Genomic DNA, 21,862 nt, shown 5'->3' on the forward strand with positions numbered 1-21,862 from the left:
AAATTTATTAAATTATTTTATTTAAACAAAATAGCTGCGTCCAAAGTGTGTCCATACGTTGCATTATATACTAAAATTTATTTATAAATGTAAAATTATGTACCTAGTGTGCTGAATATTGAGTCTCAGTTGAAAAATTGTAAGAAAATTCTTACAATTCTCTTGAAATTTCCTTGAACATTCCACATTCCACGACAATGCGACCGAATAGTTCTTATCCATGATCACGAGCGCGTAGCAAAAAATCCCAAACTGTCCAAATGTAACCCGAAGAAGAGTGCCTGAGTCTGATAGGAGGTCGATCACGGCTCCCACTTCCTCCCCGATGTCGTTAGGCTCTGGGGCTCAACTACTGGCGAGCTTCGCGTTTCTTGATTCACGAATCGAGAGAGGTTCAGAGCCGACCACTACGCTACTCCAAAGCAGATTGGTGGGCGTTCAGGATAATTAACTATAGGGATAGTAACTGGGACCGTTGAGTCAAAAAAACCCAATAATAGTTTTACCCCACTAGATCATTGAATCTAGGACTTTATGATCCGTAGTGAAAACGCCTACTGCATACAGTTAAGATACAGTAAAGTTTCTATATGCAAATAACCAAACGTAATCTGATACTCAGAAATCAAATGGGAAACAAGCTGACGGAAATAGGTATATAACCTACTAGTAAAAAAGTATCGTTATGTATCGTATACGACTGCAATGGGTGCGAAATTATGCTTGTTGGCGCAAGGAAGTGTTGATGCTATTGTTGCAAGCTGCATTGTTTCTGTTTACAGCGAAAGCTATTACGAATATAATAACTGACGCGATCTTTTAGCATGTCTGTATTGTCACTAATATACATATTGATGGCCGACTGGCGCAGTGGGCAGCGACCCTGCTTTCAGAGTCCAATTCCGTGGGTTCGATTCCCACAAGTGGAAAATATTTATATGATGAACATGAATGTTTTTCAGTTTCTGGGTGTTTATCTGTATATTATAAGTATTTTAGTACCCATAACACAAGCTACGCTTACTTTGGGGCTACATGGCGATGTTTGTATTGTAGTAGTATATTTATTTATTTACTTAATATGACGTGGTACATCGTTAAAATCCACCAACCTGCATTGGGTCTATCTTTTATTTATTTATACACTTTATTTGTACATCACAAATAGTAAAAAAGAACAATGGACACAACAAAAATAAACTTTAAAAGTAGTATACAAAGGGCGGCCTTATCGCTTAGTAGCGATCTCTTCCAGGCAACCTTAGGATTAGGAAAACCAAGGAAAACCGATTGGTGGGGTGTATTATTATTATATACATACTTACGAACAATTACACACTAATACTTATCAAGATTACACACATAAAATACTAATAATAATAAAACACTTTTAAAACCCTTTATAAATAAAAATCTTTCGCTATTAAAATATCACTTGCTTTAAAGGTGAAGGTGTTGGTTGTGCACCAGCATGCAACGAAACCTGCATGCCTGAGAGTTGTCAATAATGTTCTCAAATGTGTGTAATGTCTACTTACTATCTCATTCCGAGATTAGACCCGTGCCCTGTAGTGGGCCGGTAATGGGTTGAAATGATGATGATGTTAAGACAATATTGTTCTGATCTCCTACCCATGAAAGACGTTCCAATTCATTTATTATGCCCTGGTGTGTTGAGATATTGTTCTTATCCCTACTCTTTACAAAAGAGAAAATATTCGATTTTTGTACGCTTGTAATTAATGGATAAATTCTAAAACTACTTAACAGATTCTGCGAACTATTTTGCCTCAATTACATTCTCAGCGATTGAAATGGCAAAGCAAACCTAAAAAAGCAAAAAGTTAAAGGCTCTTTATTTGTGCGTCGACTAAATTATTCTACGCGTCATAATAGAGTGGTAAGTTTAAGACTATGAGTACGCGGTCCTCAAACTGTATTATTAGCATTATTTGATAACATTACGTTACCACCCTTAGTAAGATAAATGTAAATAATCTTTATTATAAATTTTAATTATAATTTAATATTACTAATCAATCTGTTGTAATAGCTTAATTCACATTTATATTATTATTTTTAATAATCTTTAGTTAAATACTTATTTAAGTTTTTAAATTGTGACCGGGGATAACAACGATAATGCTGTATACACCTTCAATTGATTACTGTTATGGCACTGGACAGAATTTGTAATTCTAACACACACTTTTTTTTTATGAATGTAGTTACAATTAATTGCTGGTTTGTCTTATGAATAAATAAATCTCGTTAATAAAGTTCTGTTTGAATTAGTTCTTCTAGATGTATAATTCTATGCATACTTATACTTTCAGCTACGTAGCTTTGTAAAGAAACAAAGAAATGAACCGATTGACGTAACGCCATGGGAATTGTATTATAACACTTGCTAATAGATGTTATTTATTGTTTCAGATATCAGCCTCATCGCGCGCGCATATGGTAGGCGATCATTTAAATAAATTCCGTGCATGTGCAACTCGGAACTGCACTCGGTTCCGTACTGTAAATTCCTTATTTTTTTAATCAATTTATTTAAGGGACTTGTAAGGTAATGCACTTTTTATTCTACTGTAAAGTAGCCTTGACTGCAACTGATTCTAAGTGCCGCAGTCAGAGATTGTAGCGGGATAATCAGTTTGAGTTATGACAGCTGTAGTAAACAATACCCCTATGGTTCTACACGACACGACATTGGAAAGCTAAGTCGCTTGGCGGCACGCCTTTGTCCGTAGGGTGGTTACAAGCCGCGACCGAAGCCTCATACCAGACCTAAGAAAATTCATAAATTTTTAAATCGTCCCCGCCGGGAACTTAGGACTTCCCACTCATAAGGTTACAGTGCCCACCACTGCGTCACATAAGTTCCCAAATATAGAACTTTTCAAAATGGCGATTAATTTCAAAATGGTCCCTGAAAAATATGTTTGTCAGTCCTGTTCCGACATTTAAGGGTAATTATACTTAGTTATCACTAACGCTTATTTAAAGATAATAATTTTCAGTAATTTAATAGAGTTTCATAACACGTAGGCGTGTAATGGACTTACGTAAGTGTCTGAGCCGATTGTGATTCATTGGTGAACTCTCACTCTTACTCAGTTACATACCTATTGTCGCCGAATTTCCCCCAACAAGGTAATTAGACAGGTTTTCGTGAGTTGTTTGCTCAAAGTAGTTTCTACAAGCTCAACATACATATAATACTAGCTGTTGCCCGCGACTTCGTCTGCGTTAGATTTTGTTTTTAAAGTATTCAGTATCGCTAAGCCTTAAATGAGTCTAGTAGTATATATATATATATATATATAACATGTGACTATCAATTAATTATAGACAAATAATTTGCAATAAAATAAAATTGCGACTATAATTAAATATCTAAGCTATCCTATCTCTTAAGTTGGACCAGACTGCTCACGGTGTGCCAATTTAATTTAAAATCGGTTAAGTAGTTTAGGAGTCCATCGCGGACAAACATCGTGACAGGAGATTTATATAAATTAAGATATCTTACTTCTTTATATCTTACTTCCTAACTTCCTTGGAAGGTTATATTTTTTTACCAGTTTTTACCTACGTGCCTTCGTGAAGTAGTAACAGCAAAACAGATCTTGTCGAAATTTATTTATTTATACACAAAAAAATACAGAAGAAGAATAAAAAAAAAACAAAGACAGATGCAGTATCCAAAGGCGGCCTTATCGCTTTGTAGCTTACTCTTCCAGGCAACCTTAGGATAAGGAAAACGAAATGTTACATACAAATAAAAAACGTGAGTTTCAGCCATTCTTCTAAAAAAACCCATGTAGGTCCAAATAGCCAGAAACTCAGTTTTACATAATTACTAAAAATTAAACACGCACTGTACGAACAGCGCGTGTTGCCAGTGAAGAATTATGGTTCAGAAACGTGGTCGCTCACTATGAGTCTCATAAGAAGCGCAGTGTCTCACATCAGGCGATGGAGAGAGCTATGCTCGGAGTATCTCCACATGATCGAATCAGGAATGAGAAGATCTGTAGAAGAACCAGAGTTACCGACATAGTTTAACTAGTCGCGAAGCTGGCTCAAGCGGCACAAGACCGTGGTCTTTGGAACTCCCTACAAAACTTGACATGATGATGATACAATAAAAATCGGCAAACACACACACACACACACACACACACACACACACACACACACACACACACACACACATATATATATTCCGCCGTTTTTGTATAGGGATTAGAAATGAACACAACACATATTTGGGAGCAACAGCTAACTCCTTATAACCATCCCAATTGTTAGTAACTAACTAAACAATTCTTTGGCAGTTCTTAGCAGTCCAACAAGCAGTTGGACAAGGGAATGTTATCCCTTGGTTAGTGGAAATAATCGGGGGATAACATTTTTGTCCCCTGTCTGTTCTAGCCGTGCTGTATGCTATGCTAATGTTGCAGACCATGTTTTGACGAATACGGCTTTTCCCTCTTTTATTAGAAAATGCAATGAGTCGGCATAATATTTTATTAGAAAACACATGAAAATGTTTGAAGAAAGCCATAAATTAACAGTATTTACGACTTCACACACGCTGTAGGCAATTAAATTTAATATAATGATATTGCTTTTGTTAAATTTCAAGCAAGGCTTAGTAAATCTTAACGCAATTTTGCGTTAAGATAGCTAACAACCTGTTGCGCAGAGATGCGGCCAAGAAAGAAATATGTGTTCTCATCCTATTTCTTTGAGATAACAGAGGCTAGCCGTAGTGAAGGATTATTACGAGTAAGGAAAGGATTTTTAAAAACTCGACATACACGCACTTAAAGTCTTATTATCGAATAAACAAATTCAAAGTCAAAAACTTTATTCCACTAGACCTAGTGTTTTAACTAACAAGCGTAATTTTATTTTAATCCAATTTGTGAACTTAAAATTAAAGAAGGGTTTCAAACGAGCCTTGGTCTAAGAAAGAATGCCAACAAACTACTATACGAAAATCAATGGATCGAATTTTTTTTAGTGTATTTTAACCTGTTTGGTAGAAGCACTTTGCGGAATAGCATGAAGACGCTCCGATACCAAAGCAGATGTTGACGTCACAAGTCACAATTGCTTAGCAATGAAATCAACATATTATATCCTAGTCGTTAAATAACGAGGCTTAATTGGCAAAGGCGGGGCATAACACGGAGAATCGGTGGACGTTGGGGTCCCAAGGTGCTAGAATGGCATCCTCGTACCGGTAAACGCAGCGTTGGTAGACCCACGACCTATGACGTGCATGAGGCTTATGACCAGGGTTGGCATAAAGCAGGAAGATGGCATAAAGCATGGGGATGGCATAAAATGGAAAAATCCTCCTACTAGAAGAAATTTGGGTAGGCGGTGCTTTTACGAATGTATGAAGTGCACGCCACTGCTCACGAGGTGGATAAATTAAACCAAAGGAGTCGCAGAGATCCGTTGTAGGTAATTACGGGTGGTGTGTCTTACCCGTATAAAGACTGAATTAGATTTGTCTGGTTTTCACGGATTTTAGCAAATTGAGTTAAATGTAAATGTAATTGCAAATTTCTAGCTACACTTGAAAATTTTTAAATATTAAATATTGTTTTTTAAACACATTTAAATCTAAGAGCGGGATTTGAACCCCCAGTTTGTGACCGGCGTAAATATCGCAAAAGATCTGCTGTCAAACGTCACTTTTGCATACAAAATAAAATACAAAACTGACGTTGTACAGCATTAATCACCCTGTTGAATCTTTAATTTGCAGAGATTTTTAATTTTTATTATTCGTTGTAACAACGTCAATAAAATACACATGTGGGAAAATTTCAACTCTACCTAATACGGTTCATAAGACAGCCCGCTGACAGACAAAATTCGAAATTGTTTTATTCATGTAGACCTTATAACAGCCACTTATGAAGCGTTCATACATTGAACTTGTAACACTAATGTTAGCGATGGTGATAACTGCTTTCGTTAATTTAAAACTAAACCTAGGAGGGCACCAAACGCGCCCTGGTCTAAGAAGAGCCCACAATAAACCTAGCCAGGTTTTTATTTTATTTTCTGTTATCACCATCTCATCGAGTCGAGCTAATGTTGAGCTATGAAGTTAAGTTAGAGCAATTCATACCCAGGCTTTTTGACAGACAGACAGACGGACAACGGGTGCTTTTTAATAGGGTCGTGGCATCGTTTGGGAAAAATTTAGTTGTACCCACACAGCCTCGCCTCTGTCTCAGATGGGATAAGTTATGCATGAAAACGAGAGTACTGGATGCTAAGTACAAGTGGTACAACAGGTTGTTGGAACAACACAAGTGCGTTCACCCCACTTTCCCTTCTTCCTGGCTAACCTTAAACATGGTGAGGTGGGTCTCCATTACTGGTTATTATGCGGTTAGCTTTTTGTTGTATTTCTGTTGGATCGTGATTTACAGTAGTGTATTTGCACTTGGAAAAAGCACGTTTGCAATGCATCCCACAAAAAGCCCACCAAACCAGTTTGGACCAACGTGATTGGCAGTTTTTAAATTAATAATTGACGGACCAATCAGATGCATCAAGAAGATCTTGAATAGAGAAATATTTGACTTAGACTTTAATGGTCCCTCGGATACCCCTTAAGCATCCATATGATTTTATTCAGCCTCATTGGAACTTCAAAATTTCGGAATCAGATTCCGGAGTCCGGACCCTTTCGTAGAAATTACTCTAATCCTTTAAAGTACCTCTACGATACTCTCTGACGAGCTCTGTCATAAAAAGCTATACCATGAATAACACTCTATACCTCTACTCCGTGTCTTTTATGCGGCAAGAATGATATATATGATAGAGATAGAAATCATAATAATATACTACGACAATTCACACATCGCAAACCCCCAATCGGTTTCCCTTGGTTTTCCTAATCCTAAGGTTGCCTGGAAGAGATCGCTACTAAGCGATAAGGTCGCCCTTTGTATCCTACTTTTTAAGTTTATTTTTGTTGTGTCCGTTGTTTTTTTTTTACTATTTGTAGTTTACAAATAAAGTGTATAAATAAATAAAATCGCAATCTAGCTTTAAAGTAAGCGTAGCTTGTATTAGAGGTACAAAGATGACTGATGAATATTTTCATGAATAATATACACAAATACTTATAATATATCTCTAAATATTCATGTACATCACACAAACATTTTCCATATGTGGGAATCGAACTCACGGTTTTGGAGTCAGAAAGCAGAGTCGCTGCCCACTGCGCCAATCGACCGTCTAAATTATGTCCGAATTAATAGGTTGAGAATCAATGAATTTTGTAATAATAATTGGCAAACCTTTATTGGAGCAACGTGGTGGGTGCATGCTCTAAAACCCTCTCTACTGTGAGAGAGGTCAACTATACCCACCAGTGCACTAGGATTATGATGATGATAAGGGGTATGGGGTAAGAGGGATGATGGAACTGGATGGGTTTAATAAGCAATCACCCGTCCAAAATTATTACACTTTCATATTATCCTGCATTCTTTACTCGCCATTAGCTAAGGTCGTAGTCACGAACGAATTAAATAAATTGTACCTATTTTATGCATAGTTTTATTCATTAAAGTTTGTTCAGATAATCTGAATTCAAAGATGACTCATCGATAAAATATCAACATTTTCCTCCTTGTCCTCTAAAGAGAAATGCCAATGCAAAAAGTTTAAAATGAGTATTGAATTCTCAATTAATCACCTACGAGAAATCGTATTCTGACGTCAGCATGCAAAGATGGCGTTTTTTTGCAAAACAATGGCCAATGAGGATACAAACACCTCCGATAGTTCAACTAAGGACTAGCGATGTCAGGAATAAAAAAAACTGTCTCATTCTTCTTAGTTAATTTTGATATCTAAAAATCTAACTTCTGGATCGAATAATCCATTTTATGACAGAATTACCCCTTAAACAAACTTATTTTGTACGTATACATATATGTATTTATAGATACTGGTTATGTATTTTAATGGTTAAATCTACTCATTGTTATTATTTTCGTATTACTTTTCCTTACTTATTTTTGTGTACACCCTAACCTTATACTGTAACATTTACCTAGTTATGTGATAGGTTGCCGTGTAGAGATCGCTTGTTAGCGATAAGGCAATTATATAAATACACTTGGCAACACTTCACCGGTAAACGCAGTGTTGGTCGACCCGAGTCGCTGGTAGCCGCTGGAAACAAGCAGACCAAGACCGTGGATCTTGGAACTTCTTACAAAAACCTATGTCCAGCAGTGGACATCAATTGGTTAAGGTGATGATGATGGTGCCCCCTTTTTTTGATTTGCCCCCTTGATTTGCCCCCTACCAGTCTTGTATGATGGGTTTTTTTTTAATTTCACTACAAATTGGCCCTTGACTGCAATCTTACCTGGTGGTAAGTGATGATGCAGTCTAAGATGGTAGCGGGCTCATAGGGAGCATGGTACTCATACCCTCTAATGGGTTTCTACGCGACATCGCACCGGAACACTAAATCGCTTAGCGGCACGTCTTTTTCGGTAGGGTAGTAACTAGGCACGGCCAAAGCCTCCCACCAGACCAGACTAGATAAAATTCAGAAATAAAAGCAATTAACCACTAAAATCGCACACTACAACAGCAATCAAGTCTTGTTATCTCATTAAACTGCAATATTTTGCAAGTGGCAGCAGTTTCTCAGCAAACTTATCAAGTGTTTCTCAACCCAGCAAAACGAAACGCCATAGAGTTCACTGTACACTCAATCTAATTACATCGTTTTAACTTATGTTACAGCGATGATAGCGCAGTGTTTAGGACTTCAACTTCACTTCTAAGTTATATGCGTTTTAAGCAACCATTCTTCACTTTCAACCCCGTGGGGATGGAGTTTAAAACAAAAGCTTTTAAGTACACCTCTGTTAAACACACCAGTGCTCAAAGAATTTCATACTTTTAGTGACATATACCAATGTTGAGCCAAGGTTTCTACCTTTACAGTTACAAACACTTTCATCTATACTAATATTATAAAGAGGTAAATTTGTAAGTTTGTGACGTTGTAAGGGGTAATCTTTGGATATACTGAACCGATTTTCAAAATTATTTCACCAATGGAAAGCTACGTTATTGTGGAGTGTCATAGGTTATATATTAACCTGAAATCTGAAAAGAACTTCTGGTGGGAATCCGATTTACAAAGTAAGTCGGAGAAAAAACGGTCAGACTATGATATGATATTAAAAAAAAACTCTTGATGCACCTCTAGGTTTTCTTTTAAAATTTTAATTAAATTGTCAATCAATCGGTTAGGATCTCGTCTGATCTTACAGTCGTGTTAATATAAAACTTATTTTGCGCTTAATTGCCACGTTAGTCAAATGGTTAGCATGTTCGATAATAATGAGAACGAGTTCCTCGGTTCAATCCTCGGGTTAGGTGCATAAATAGTTATGGCTTAATCTATCAAGAGGTTCTTAGTTAGTACCAGGACAGAGTTTGGAAATTTGCGTAGAATAACACCCGTGCTTTAGAGAGCACGTTAAGCTATTGGTCCTGTTTCTGAACTGTTTTCGGTCGTGTCGGATCTGCTGTCCCATCAGATTATAAGAGTGAGGTGCACAATATCATTTCCCTCATAGTTCGAAAATCTCTCTGGAGATTGAAAACCGGAAAAAAATAGATCAGGAAAAACTGTTTTTTTAATAACTGACGAGATGTATCTTATGGTATAACTAAAATCTTCAAACGAGCAATTCTTGAATATACGAGTATATCATCGGAATCTCCGAATCGGCTCCAACGATTTTCATAAATCGATCTAGCTAGGATTCATTTTTAGAGAATGTCAACCGATTTGGTGCAACAAAGTTGCACGGGTCAGCTAATTTATTAATATTTCACTTTCTTACGTTTTCGTATCTTTGTTTTTGACAAGATAAATATTAACTGTTTCTACGTTCTAGTTTTGTTTCTTAGTGAAGCTTACGACGCTCTTTTTGCATGACACGATAAATTATTTTGATTGGTAAACTGTTCTTGTAGCTACAGCTATTTTAACTTAACCGTACCGTTCACAGCATTCACAACAATAATCTCCCACTTTAGAGTGATTATAATTTATGGCTTTATTGCGTGAATCGCCTACAAAAGCTATGAGTTTATAGCACCATAAAACCGTTCGAGTGCGTAGTGATGTATTGCAACGTTACTTCGTAAGATTGAGGTTCCGTACATGCGCAGTAACACTAGTATATAGTTTCTGAAGTAAAACTTCTTTAGGCGCGACTAGGGAGTAACTCAGATTTTTTTCTGAACTTAGTAACGCTTACGTCAGAAGTCTGTGTAGTTTCAACCAAAGCACTAGATAACTCCGGCATAAAAGTCGAACCTTAAAGAACCTACCTCGAGGAAGTATCTATGTTATTATGAATACGTGAGTCAAAAACATTGTTCCCCTTTTCACGAAAATTGCGCGGACGGAGTAGTATTAAATATTTCACATTTATAATTATTTATATAGAGAAAGAGTGCAGAATGTTCATACATTTTTTAACCATGCATAAAACATTCATTAAGTCAATAAAAAAATAGGCACAATATCAAAGTCGAAGTCAAATATTTTGTTTATTCAAATAGGCACATATATGGCACTATTGATGCGTTGATTGTACACAAAATGTGTACATAGCAGTGAGTAGTGATGGCGATAACTACAACCGTAAACTTAAAAATATAGCTAGGAGGGTTCCAAACGTGCCCTGGTATAAGAAGAAGCCCACAACAAACTTAGCCAGGTGTTCTTTTTGTTATCACCATCTCACATTGTCATTAGAAAATATTTAAAAAGCAACCTGGTTAGAGCAATTGTTCACACCCAAGCTTTTTTATTGTTTACCTAATCCTTTATACTATAATATGACTTTTCATATCGTCAAACGGATCGCCAAAGATCGGATAGGTAAATCTGAAGTTTTGGTGATTACTTTCAAATTGTAATCGAGATGCGTTAATTGATTACACAATAATCGATTCCGACTAGGAAGGAAACCTTATCGAGTGTTTCCGGGGCTTCCTCGTAAACTTAGACGTGTAACTTAAAGCTGGATTACACTGTTACAGGTTTCAAGTGATGATTCGTTAAGCACGACCGATCTAAGTTTCCTTAGATCGGTCGTGTCGTTTCTACCTTTCTCTCTTATACTCGTATCTTTGAGTATGACACCTGTATTTACGAAAGTTACTTTATAGTATTTAACACAGAAATTCATAATAAAATTGTTGCTAAAAGAACTTCATGAGTAATGTTTGTTTCAATGAAGGATTTTTTTTTACCATAGATAATCATTTCCATTAACTCCATAACATAAGTGAATGTAAACAAAACTTACCCGTCACGAAATTTCAGTTTGCCTCACAACATATTCAATGTTGCTTATAAGAAAATACACAAAAAAGTCTTATTTCCCAAAGTAAAATTAAAAAGTTTATATTGAAAACAAAAGTATTTGAATCTGAGTTTACATGCAAATTTACCAAAAAAAAGTATACTTACCAAAACAATTATACTTGAAACACACTTAAACTTCAGGATCCTGATACTAAAAATCGCACTCTCATTTCAAGTATTTACAGTGTAAAGTTCTGCCATTATAGAGTTATATAGTTTACGTAAAAAATTTGATATCTCGATATTAAGAATACTTGCCGCGTTGCCTTATCCCGTGCACAGAAACGCAAAGCTAAAAGCAATAATCAAAATGGCAATTTAATGTATAGAACTTGAAAATTTAAATATTTTTCAAATAAAAGAAAGTCATTGTAACTGAAATCAAATCGAACTTTCGTGGATGAATGTAACTTGAACAATGTCGGTTTTTCATACAAACTTTCTTACTCCGTAAAAAAACTCTTTAGTCGTAGAATATTTAAAAAAAATCCTTTTTTAGTAAACCTACTTCTAGGGTTTGATGCATACAAATTAATAAAAAAACTCCATTACGAAAGCCTTATTTTGTAATACTATAATAAAAAGTTAAGTAGGTACTATATTTAATATATAATTATTATTTTGTGTCAATCTCCTTTGTGGATCTTCCAAGTATACGTGACATTGGCGAAATAAAGCGTGCTGATTTGGCACACCGAAAAGCCAAAAAAAGGAAAAGAAGAAGAAGAATAAGTTTTCTATCAGCCATCCAGTAAAAAGCTTTGTATAGTAATAGAATACGTAGATTGAATGGTTACAAACGTATGGTATAATGCCGCGTTTATCGATTCAGTCATAACCAATTCATTAGTGTCGTCTGGCAATATTGTATTATAGTTATATTACATTTGTTTGTTACGCACGACTGACTTGTAACCTTTCTCTTCGGATCAGGAAGGTGCATTGATATGCTCGTAACTTGAAACCATTTAAGGAAGATCATTCATCTCATTTCTGATGTCCCCTGTGTTCTAAAACCCTGCGTAGCTGGCATGCATTTCCTGCTTTCATTTCTAAAGTCATGTAACTATTTAAAAAAAATGTTTTATTTTAGTTCGCAAGTGACACTAAAGTCACAATAGTTTTTAGAAAATATTTAATTTTACACAAAAGCATTATTCTATAAATTATGCAAAATAAGCAGTTCTATAAATTAAATATTTAATATTATGTTACTGATTAAGAATCCGAAAACTATTCAAGAATTTTTATTATATGCTTTACATATAATAAAAATTCGGTACAAAGCATTATCATATAGTTCATATGCATGCTTGTCGTTGTATCTTTACAAGGTCATTTATTTCATGTTTTATTTAAATAGCATATTAAAGTCTTTCATATAGAGTCCTTACAAAATATTTTTCTAGTATAGTGTTGGTGATAAAAATTAGCTGCACGCATTAACTCAAACCAAAAGTTATGCCGGTTTCGAACTAAGTATCTTGTTGAAATAATTCATGCGTCAGGTTTTTACTAAAAGCTTTTATTAATTAATAACAAACTTGGTGAAATTCACCTTCAAGATAATATCGGTCGGTAGTTTATTATAAAATGTGTCCAGTCTAGTAGTGCTTACTTGTTCAGTTGGTACCTGTTCCCATTTAACATAAACACTTCGTGAATCTGTTAGAACAGGAAGGAAACTATTTCAAAGGAATCGACACGGTGATCATCATTACAAATTGAATCCAAGAGTGCTATTGACACGCATTTCTTAACTAAGTGGCTGACTCGTCGCAATTCAAGAATACTAGGTCATCTGGTCTTTGGTTACGAGAAGATTAGAAGTTTGAATTTGTTTCAAAGTTTATTATAAACAACAGTTCCCCAGACCGATTTTGGCCACGGTGGTCAACCTCCCGAGAGATTTACCAACTAAGCGGAATGTATTATAGTGCACAAGTGTGTGCGGTGACACAGATTCACTCCCTATTCCCTCACTCTCATAGTCCGATGGGACGGCAGCTCCGACACGACCGGGAAGAGATCAGGCGCAGAAGCGACAGCTTAACGTAAGTCTCTGAGGCACGAGAGTAATTAACATCAATGTTAAAACTCCGGGCTGGCACTAAGAGTTTCTTGATAGAGAAACCCAATACCCATCGGCCTGACCCGAGGATCGAGCCCAGAATCTCGTGGTCTGAAGTCCAACATGCTAACCAATGACAAAGTTTAGCATTCTCATAAATCATACTACTATATTGTAATAGTATGATCGTTATTCTTCTTCCACCGTCACAGAAGTTTCTTATAATGCTTTATCTACCTTATCTACATATTCTTTAGAAAATATATATATTACAATATTATCACTGGTTCCCATAGAATGAACTCAGTAGGATAGTAGTATTAGGATATAGATTTCACTTTCGCTTGTTCTATATCTTAAATGACTTAACTAACTGTATATCAATAATGAGACATTTTTGCGAAACCGCATTGTCTTCTATAATCCTTTCAACAAACCCTGTTAGTTCGTTGTCTTTTATTCTTTTATGTCCCATGTAAAATACTGTTCGATTCACTGGACTATAGATCTTAAGGCTGCAATCACTAGGCTTATATTTCTTTTAGTTTGGCTAATTAGCGTCGGCGAAGGCTTCAACAATTCAGGTATAATAATATGCCGTACATTTCACCCAGTTTCGACTGGGTCGTGATAGCCGGCGAGCGTGTTTGACGCCGCACATTCCAACCGACCGTTGGAAAGACAACATGTGCATGGTTACGATCGATTTATTCGCGTAATAAAATCCCCCGCTAAGAAGAACCTATTAATAACAACACAGTAATCATCGGTGTACCGGAATGATGACTTTCTGTAGTGACTAGTGATTGTTCTCAATGATCAGTGAATGTTTTGTGCGTTGAATCGGATTTTAATCTACCGGTAAGTTGTTAACAGTTTTTCTTATTACGACATTTATTGTTTTCTTTAATGGTTCAAAGAAATCGTCTCACAGATGTCGTTGAACTTTAGCTGATGGATTTATATCGTTTACTTTGTTTCATATCTTTTGAAAGTCTATCTTACGGTTTCTACTTAACTTAAAAGTATTGAAACGCATTTGGAAATCTAGTGTTTAAAAATTTTACTTATTAGAAAGCCTTATGTGGTCTTTATCTTTATCGTTTTATATCTATATCTTTCTCTGTCTATCCACCGTGGTTTCGGCGCGTTCGCCTAAATTACTTGAAATCCCACGTTGATTGTCATTTAGATTGAAGGTACTATCTTTTAGCTAAGGTCATGCCACTCCTTTCCCTTCTTAACCGTCCATTTCTACATTTTCAATAATTCATGGTTTTGTGCTTGATGCTACATGGATTGTCTGCTTGTTGCTAATATTCATCGTTTTTTATATATAGACGTTCTCGTATACAGGAGTAGGTAGGTATACCAGATTACTAGACCAGTTTCGAATTCTGAACCTGAACTAATGCGACATACTTACCTACACTGCAATGAGATTACAGCCGTAACCTTTGATTACGATGAATTCCAGATTAGGAAAAATATTCAAATCTTAAGATTGTGACATTACTACATTCAATTTACGCCACGTTGCAATTTTTGATGTTTTCTAGAAGTCTTCAGATTGAATGAATGAAATACATTTTATGGTACACCAAATTAAAAAAAACAAGCATAAAAAATACTCAAATTATAATAAAGGAGAAAAGGTGGCCTTATCGCTTAAAAGCGATTTCTACCAGGCAACCTACCAAATCAAAGTAAAAAAAAATATAAATAAAAAAAATATTCAGTATTCAAGAAGAATCAGTATTTTTATCTAGAACTGGAGGAAATATCAATATAAATTAGTTATAAAAAAAAAGTAAAACAACCGAAATAACGTAATAAGATTTTAATAAATAACTAAGAAAAGCTTACTTTAAATTTTCGGTTTTTTTGTATTTCTCAGAAATATAGTCAATGTCAACATAACTATATTTTTTCACTGTGAAGGACTACAAAGATTATTATCATTTTAGTTATTTCAACCTCATTTAGCAGCACTAACATCTTACGTTTGAAATAGAGAGTTTGTTTTCTTTTTAAATTTCTTGGATGAGCAAATAAGACATCAGCGTATGTAGTTAGATAAAGTCAGCTTTAGTTTTAGTTTAATTCCGATATGTCAGTAGGTAACTACCTCTTTTGTGAAGGTACCTACCGGTAAGTCCGAGATAAACCGCAGGTAAATAACTTATCATTACGTGCGATTACTCACCTTCTCAGTATATATCATTAACAAGTTAACTAATTATATTTAGAATTTCAAAATCATTAACTTCCATTACACTTCCAAAAGCATTTTACAACTAATAAGCAATTATCTTTTAGGTAAATGTAAAGGTATAGGTAAATCTGTTGTTGTTTTCTATCACCAAGAATTAAATTTTCTTGCTTGAAAAGTAAAATGGATAACATATCTGTGGTTCAAAAAATATTTTTCTATGACTTTTAGATGAGTGTGTTTTTGTCTACTTTCTTCATTTAAACTGTTTGCGTCAAGCGTTTGCTATTACATACATAATAAATTGAACAACACTAGCCTCGATAGTGACTTGTAATAGAGATCAAAGTATACATAAGTAGGTACCACGGATAATGAATCATTTTAGATTAAATATCGCATTGATAGTTCTAAAATTATAATAAACGATGTAAATGCGGCAAAGACAGAAAATAACGCAGCGCTCATCAAAGGAACGAAAACATACACGAAATCCTCCTAAAGAAAAGGTACCGGGTAACTGAAAGACAAAAGCATGATTAGTGGTAAATATTTCTGCCACACACAACAAAACCTTAAGCTGTAAGGTTTTCCCGCGGTACTTAAACTTAAACAACTGACTTGAGCGCTAAACCTCAAATTGAGGTGAAATGATATAATCCATATAATATTTTACATGTATGGTCACAACCTAAAAATAAAAGTATCAGCCGAAACCCTGATGATGCAACATCACACTTTTTTATAACAAACACAAAAAGCACGTTGCTTACGCGTTTGAACAACCTTACCTCTGGTTCTTTTTGATATTTTATCCAGCTTAGCAAATATCATGTATAGGTCTATCACAAAATAATACCTCTTTAGTCTTTACTATTAAATTTTATGACTCTATGGTATGTGAAGAACATATTGTGTCTTCATTTGTTTATGTATTATGTAAGTAATCATTTACTATATCTACTTCTTTTAAATACTTACCGCCTGCAGTCTTTTTTTTAAGGATGTAAATAAAGGTATCGTAAATCTTTCCTAACCCTAAGATCGCCTGGCAGAGATCGTCTCTAAGCTACCAGGTTGCCTTTAGTATTTTACTTCTGTCTACGGTTTTCTATTCTGCTCCAACTTGTAAGTGTAGATCCTTGGTTATGTACTATCCCATTTTCTTTGTTGCTTAACATCGATAGATTATATTCTTCTGGTGTGTGTTGAAAGGCAATTTCCCCCGCATGAAATTCTAGAACTTTTTATATTCGATGAGAGAGCTGAGTCGACTGCGATTAACATGAATTGCTGGATTATTAGGCACAAAGTGATAAATAGTTTGCATAGCTGTATTCTGTCCAATTAGCCGCTAAGAATTTCATTTACTTTATGCATGCATGTTTATTCGCGCTCTGTGAACCGTGGAACAATTGTATTTCTTTCGTATTACACATGGAATTGTATTTCTTTCGTAACTAATAATACTATCTTTCTTAACCGCTTTGAATAGCGTATGCCGCATTACGCAGTCTATTTATTTGAGTCTCGTGAAGAGCTTACTTTAGAATGGTCGTTATTTAACTATCTATCTAGATCATCGTCATCATCATCCTCTTTATTATCAACGCATTTCCAGCCCTCTACAGAGCAAGAATCTCTTTTCAAAATGATAAGGGTTTCAGCCGTAGATTGGTGGAATCCACACGCTTTTGAGAAAATTATAAAGTACTCTAGGGCGTGCAGGTTTCCTCACAATGTTTTCCTTCGCCGCTAAAGCAAGTGATATTTAATTTCCTCGTACATAACTTCACAAATTTAGAGATGCGTGCCAGGTTGCGAAGTCAGTCCCCCCCGGGAGGGAGACCGGACACCTACTAGGCTCGCTGATACATTTAACCTCAGCATAATTAAATCTTAAATTACCAAGACTCCAAATGCAATCTCTTAGATTGTATTTTTCAACCGTAAAAACTTGAATACAAAAAGAATGAAAGAAACTATTGATTTGTAAGCCAAAAAACAGAAATAGACAATGCTAACTTAAAGGTGAATCAAATTCAATTGAATACGTAACTATTACATAATTGAAAATCAAATTATATGTTTCCGACTTCTGCACTAGTTAATTTTTTTTTTATTTTTGCCTCTGATAGCCTTTCTTCTCCAACCATCCGTGGTTGTCCACATCGCATCGCATCCTGAAGGGTGTTTTTTTTGATATACTTGAAAGGCTGGATATCGAGGTTGATGGGTGCATGAAAATGGTTTACATGAAATACTGGACTGTGAATTTTATAAAGTCAAAATCAAAGTATATGCTGATTATTACACTTCCAGAAGTTACGAGTGCATACGATGCACTCGTCTATATATACCTAATATTATAAATGATAAAAGTATAAATTAGTAAAAAGATCGCGTTGTCGATGGTACATTTGCAAGTGAGATCGTCGATTTGAATGAATACATCCACACCGTGTGTAATTTTCGCACATTATTATTATAAATCATATGGAGTATATAAATCCATTACGGTAGTCTGCCAATCCTTGGCAAAGATATGACTGATTTTTACGAACTAAAACAACTGACATTTATTCTTGCCGGTCTTCTGTAATTTCACACCAATCAACTCAAAGATTTGCAGATGATTGAAAGTTTCGTTGCTTCTACGTACGATACTACATAAAATATTCTACACATTTTGTATTGCCCTATCCTGAAAAGACAGATCCTTCATTTAATTTTAGATTTCAATAGTTTTTATTATGTCACCGGAAATGTCAAACATATTTTTGAAATAAGATTAGATTTCTGGAACAAACATAACGGGCATGACAAATTACACATGTTGCCAGCGATGGAAAACATGTTGTATTATGTATATTGTATATTTTGAATCTGAAATTATTACAAAACGATAATATTACAGTAATTATTATGAACTATTGATTGTAGTTTACATAATTCGTAATAAAATATATATAATAGGCTTTAGTGATGTAAATTTTCTTACTGATAACTGAAAGGCAAAATACCAAAATAAGCCCGAATTAATCCAGTCTTTTATTTACGTAACGGAGCCCATGAATAAAGACCCCAGACCGTTTCACAAAAATAATCCTGAGAGGAGCTGGTATGGATTTTAATGATTTTTCATTTCAGAAGCAAAATCAGTTCAAACGGGACTACTTTGTCTTTTTTTTCTTTTGGAATAAATAATCATTTAAACCAACCTGACTACATGGCCCGGAAACCACGGCAATCGAAACCAATACAATATACAATATACTCGTATACATACGAGTACTTACCGCTTACTGGCTTCAGCAATCTTAGTCTTCTTATCTTTTTTTTTGAGTGAAATTTTATTGGAATTTTCAAAATATAGTAACAGACAAATTTTTCGTGTCCGAAGAATCAGAAACAATAACAGTATCAGAATATTCTTATCTTAATCTGCAGATCCAGGACTGCTTCTATCTCCTCTCCTGATATAAGATACCTGATACTAACGTGTCAATAATGTTATTATTTATTGAATCCTATTTTTACATTATTATATGTATTACGGGCGAATACACAATATAAAATGGTCTACAGGGCGCCAGACTTAATAATCTTAAAGATAAACCTATTTTAAGTTCATTGAATGGCGTTATTGAACATCTGTTCCAACTTGCATGTATATAAAGGAGCTGTGTTACGAAAGTAACATATGGCGATGCGGTGCAAGAAATTATTAGGCTGAGATCTATAGAGCGTACTTCGACTTTGCTCAGGCAAAGTTTTATGCTGCGCACCCATTAAGCAAATATAATGCGTGTGACAGTTTGTTTCCCATATGTGTCGGAATGCAGTCGTCACCAACCGTCCCGTGGGTTTCGTATGAGGCGACTAAGAATACACAACGTGTAAATGAAAACCGAAAGAATACTTCACAGGCTTTATAGGTACATTATGTTCTGTCTCTGAGACTTATCTGTGAAACCGAAAACCTAATAGGTTTTGAGTAAACCACTGTCATAGTTTTTACTGAAAGAAATCAGATACAGCTTTAACATCACATGCAAAATTGAAATCATGTGACTCCTGTCACTTTATAAGGTACGCGACGCGTAACTTAGATACTATGCGTGTGTCGGTCTTTTATCTTCAATAGGGTTGTCATAAATAAACTTAAACTCCAAATCCAAGTAAACTTAAACTAAGAATATATTACATAAGTTTTTGATTACACGTTGTTTAAAGGAAAACGGGCCAGTGTATTTGTGCTACTAGTACCATCTACTGAGATCACCACCCCGTCTGCCCAGCGTGGTGATTATGGGTAAACCGTCCAGTTGAGATACACAAAGGGTCTTGATGAAGTTTCTTTAAATCTCCACATTTAGCGGCCTCGAAATTAAAAAAAAACAATAGTTTATGATAAGTCTTTAAGAAAGAATAACCCGGAAGGCTTTGGCGGGAACTTCGCACTACTCCGCTCCCGCCAGCCCTCTAACCTAATTACCTACTTACCTACTCGCAGATGTTTAATTATTTCGAGGCCGCGTACCTAGTTCGGTGTGAAGTTTTAGATCTAACGTGTACTCGCTATACCGTGATTCGTGATCAAATGTTTTCGAAGTTATTCGTTATTTTAAAAACAAAATCAAATGTTATCGTTGTTAAGATATTCTTCGTTTTAAATATAAACAAGTATTTTTTTCTGCTTTATTGAAGTAACGGATCTATTAGACGGAGCTTTGTGTTACGGTAAGTACGTGGAGCCCGCTACATCTTCCAAATCTTTTATCCGCTATCCCTCAGTTATTACCTCTATTGGTTTGCTGGTTTGTGACAAAAAATACCTAAATGTTAACGGAATTGACTTTGAATGCAATTGAGTTTTAATTAAGCAAGCTATCTTCGTACCAAATTTTATAAAAATCGGCTAAGGTCTAGCCAAACGTCGCTGAGAAAAAAACAGAATCACAAACTTCCGCACATGCATTTATTACCTCATAGTTTAATAAAGTAGAACATGAGGTAATAAATAATTAAAATCATTCGGATTCGCGTGATCCATTACCCTCAATACAAGTTGCATGTGCTACAACGTAAGAGGAATTCCGAATGCCATTGAAAAAGGAATATGAAATTATTGAGAACAAGTACGAGTGGAAACGGAAAGGGATATCCTATTGCGTTGTGTTACATCTGTGAAGTGTGAAGTTGAAAACCTAGATATTGCCACTGGGCAGTAGAACTATGTGAAATTCTTTTGCTTCGAACAAGTTAATGGTAAGATTAAAAACAATAAATAAAATTGAAGATACATTTATAAATAAATAACTTTAACCTGTAAGAAAAAAATAGATATGTGATATTAATCTAATACTAGCCGCTGCCCGCGATTTGGTCCGCATTTGTTTAAATTTTGTTAAAAATCCTTCGAGAACTGCTGCTCTTCCTGATATGCAAAACATTCTAGCCTCGAGGATGCAAATAAAGCTGTAACGTATAGATAACAAAGTTTGTTATTTCTTAATTTCGTGATTACTTTTACAGGGTTTTTAAATATATACTTTGTCTATTCGACAAATTATTTAATTGAATACTAAGAGAAACAAATTTTATCCCAACCACCATAATTGATGAATGAGTTGTATTCCTCGATTGTCATTCTGACCAGGATTTTTTATCCACGCAAATTCAAATTGCAAAACTATCTATTCTGTCGGCTGCGAGTTTTAACTAAGTTAAACAAAACTCTCAAAAACGACCACCTTAGCAATTACTGTGGTACTTTACATGCGTATATATAACGCTTGCTCGCTATCACCTATTAAACAAAACTCCTCTGACAACAACCCCTCACTTTTGATGCCTCAGATATACTAATCTGTAAAAGTTTCTTCAAGAATTAAATGATCAGCGGCTACTCCACACGTCGATGGCCTTCCAAGACAATGTACTATTGCATCAGTTACGCTATGCTATTATTATTTTATTGCAACATTAAGAATATTAAAGCGATTGCTAACATTGATTGCACTTTAAATATTTGCTTTGTGAATAAGTAAATAAAATAATTGACTGTCCTAGATTTTACTACAAACTAATATTTGCGCATTAA

General features: G+C 35.1%; 1 protein-coding gene across 5 annotated transcripts in view; it reads left to right on the forward strand.

Moving 5' to 3' along the window:
• The window catches only part of LOC120624469 (rho guanine nucleotide exchange factor 15), a 158,020-nt gene that overhangs the window by 47,809 nt on the left and 88,349 nt on the right, over positions 1-21,862 (forward strand). For 4 of the 5 annotated variants that reach the window (XM_039891031.1, XM_039891035.1, XM_039891034.1 and 1 more), the window contains exon 2: positions 2,437-2,463. The gene's annotated coding sequence lies outside the window, so the exon portion shown is untranslated. Of the gene's footprint in view, positions 1-2,436; positions 2,464-14,129; positions 14,406-21,862 lie in introns of those variants that run through there. The other variant, XM_039891033.1, reaches the window with a different exon arrangement.

The sequence above is a fragment of the Pararge aegeria genome, chromosome 6 (assembly GCF_905163445.1).
Source record: "Pararge aegeria chromosome 6, ilParAegt1.1, whole genome shotgun sequence".
NCBI classification, from domain to species: domain Eukaryota; kingdom Metazoa; phylum Arthropoda; class Insecta; order Lepidoptera; family Nymphalidae; genus Pararge; species Pararge aegeria.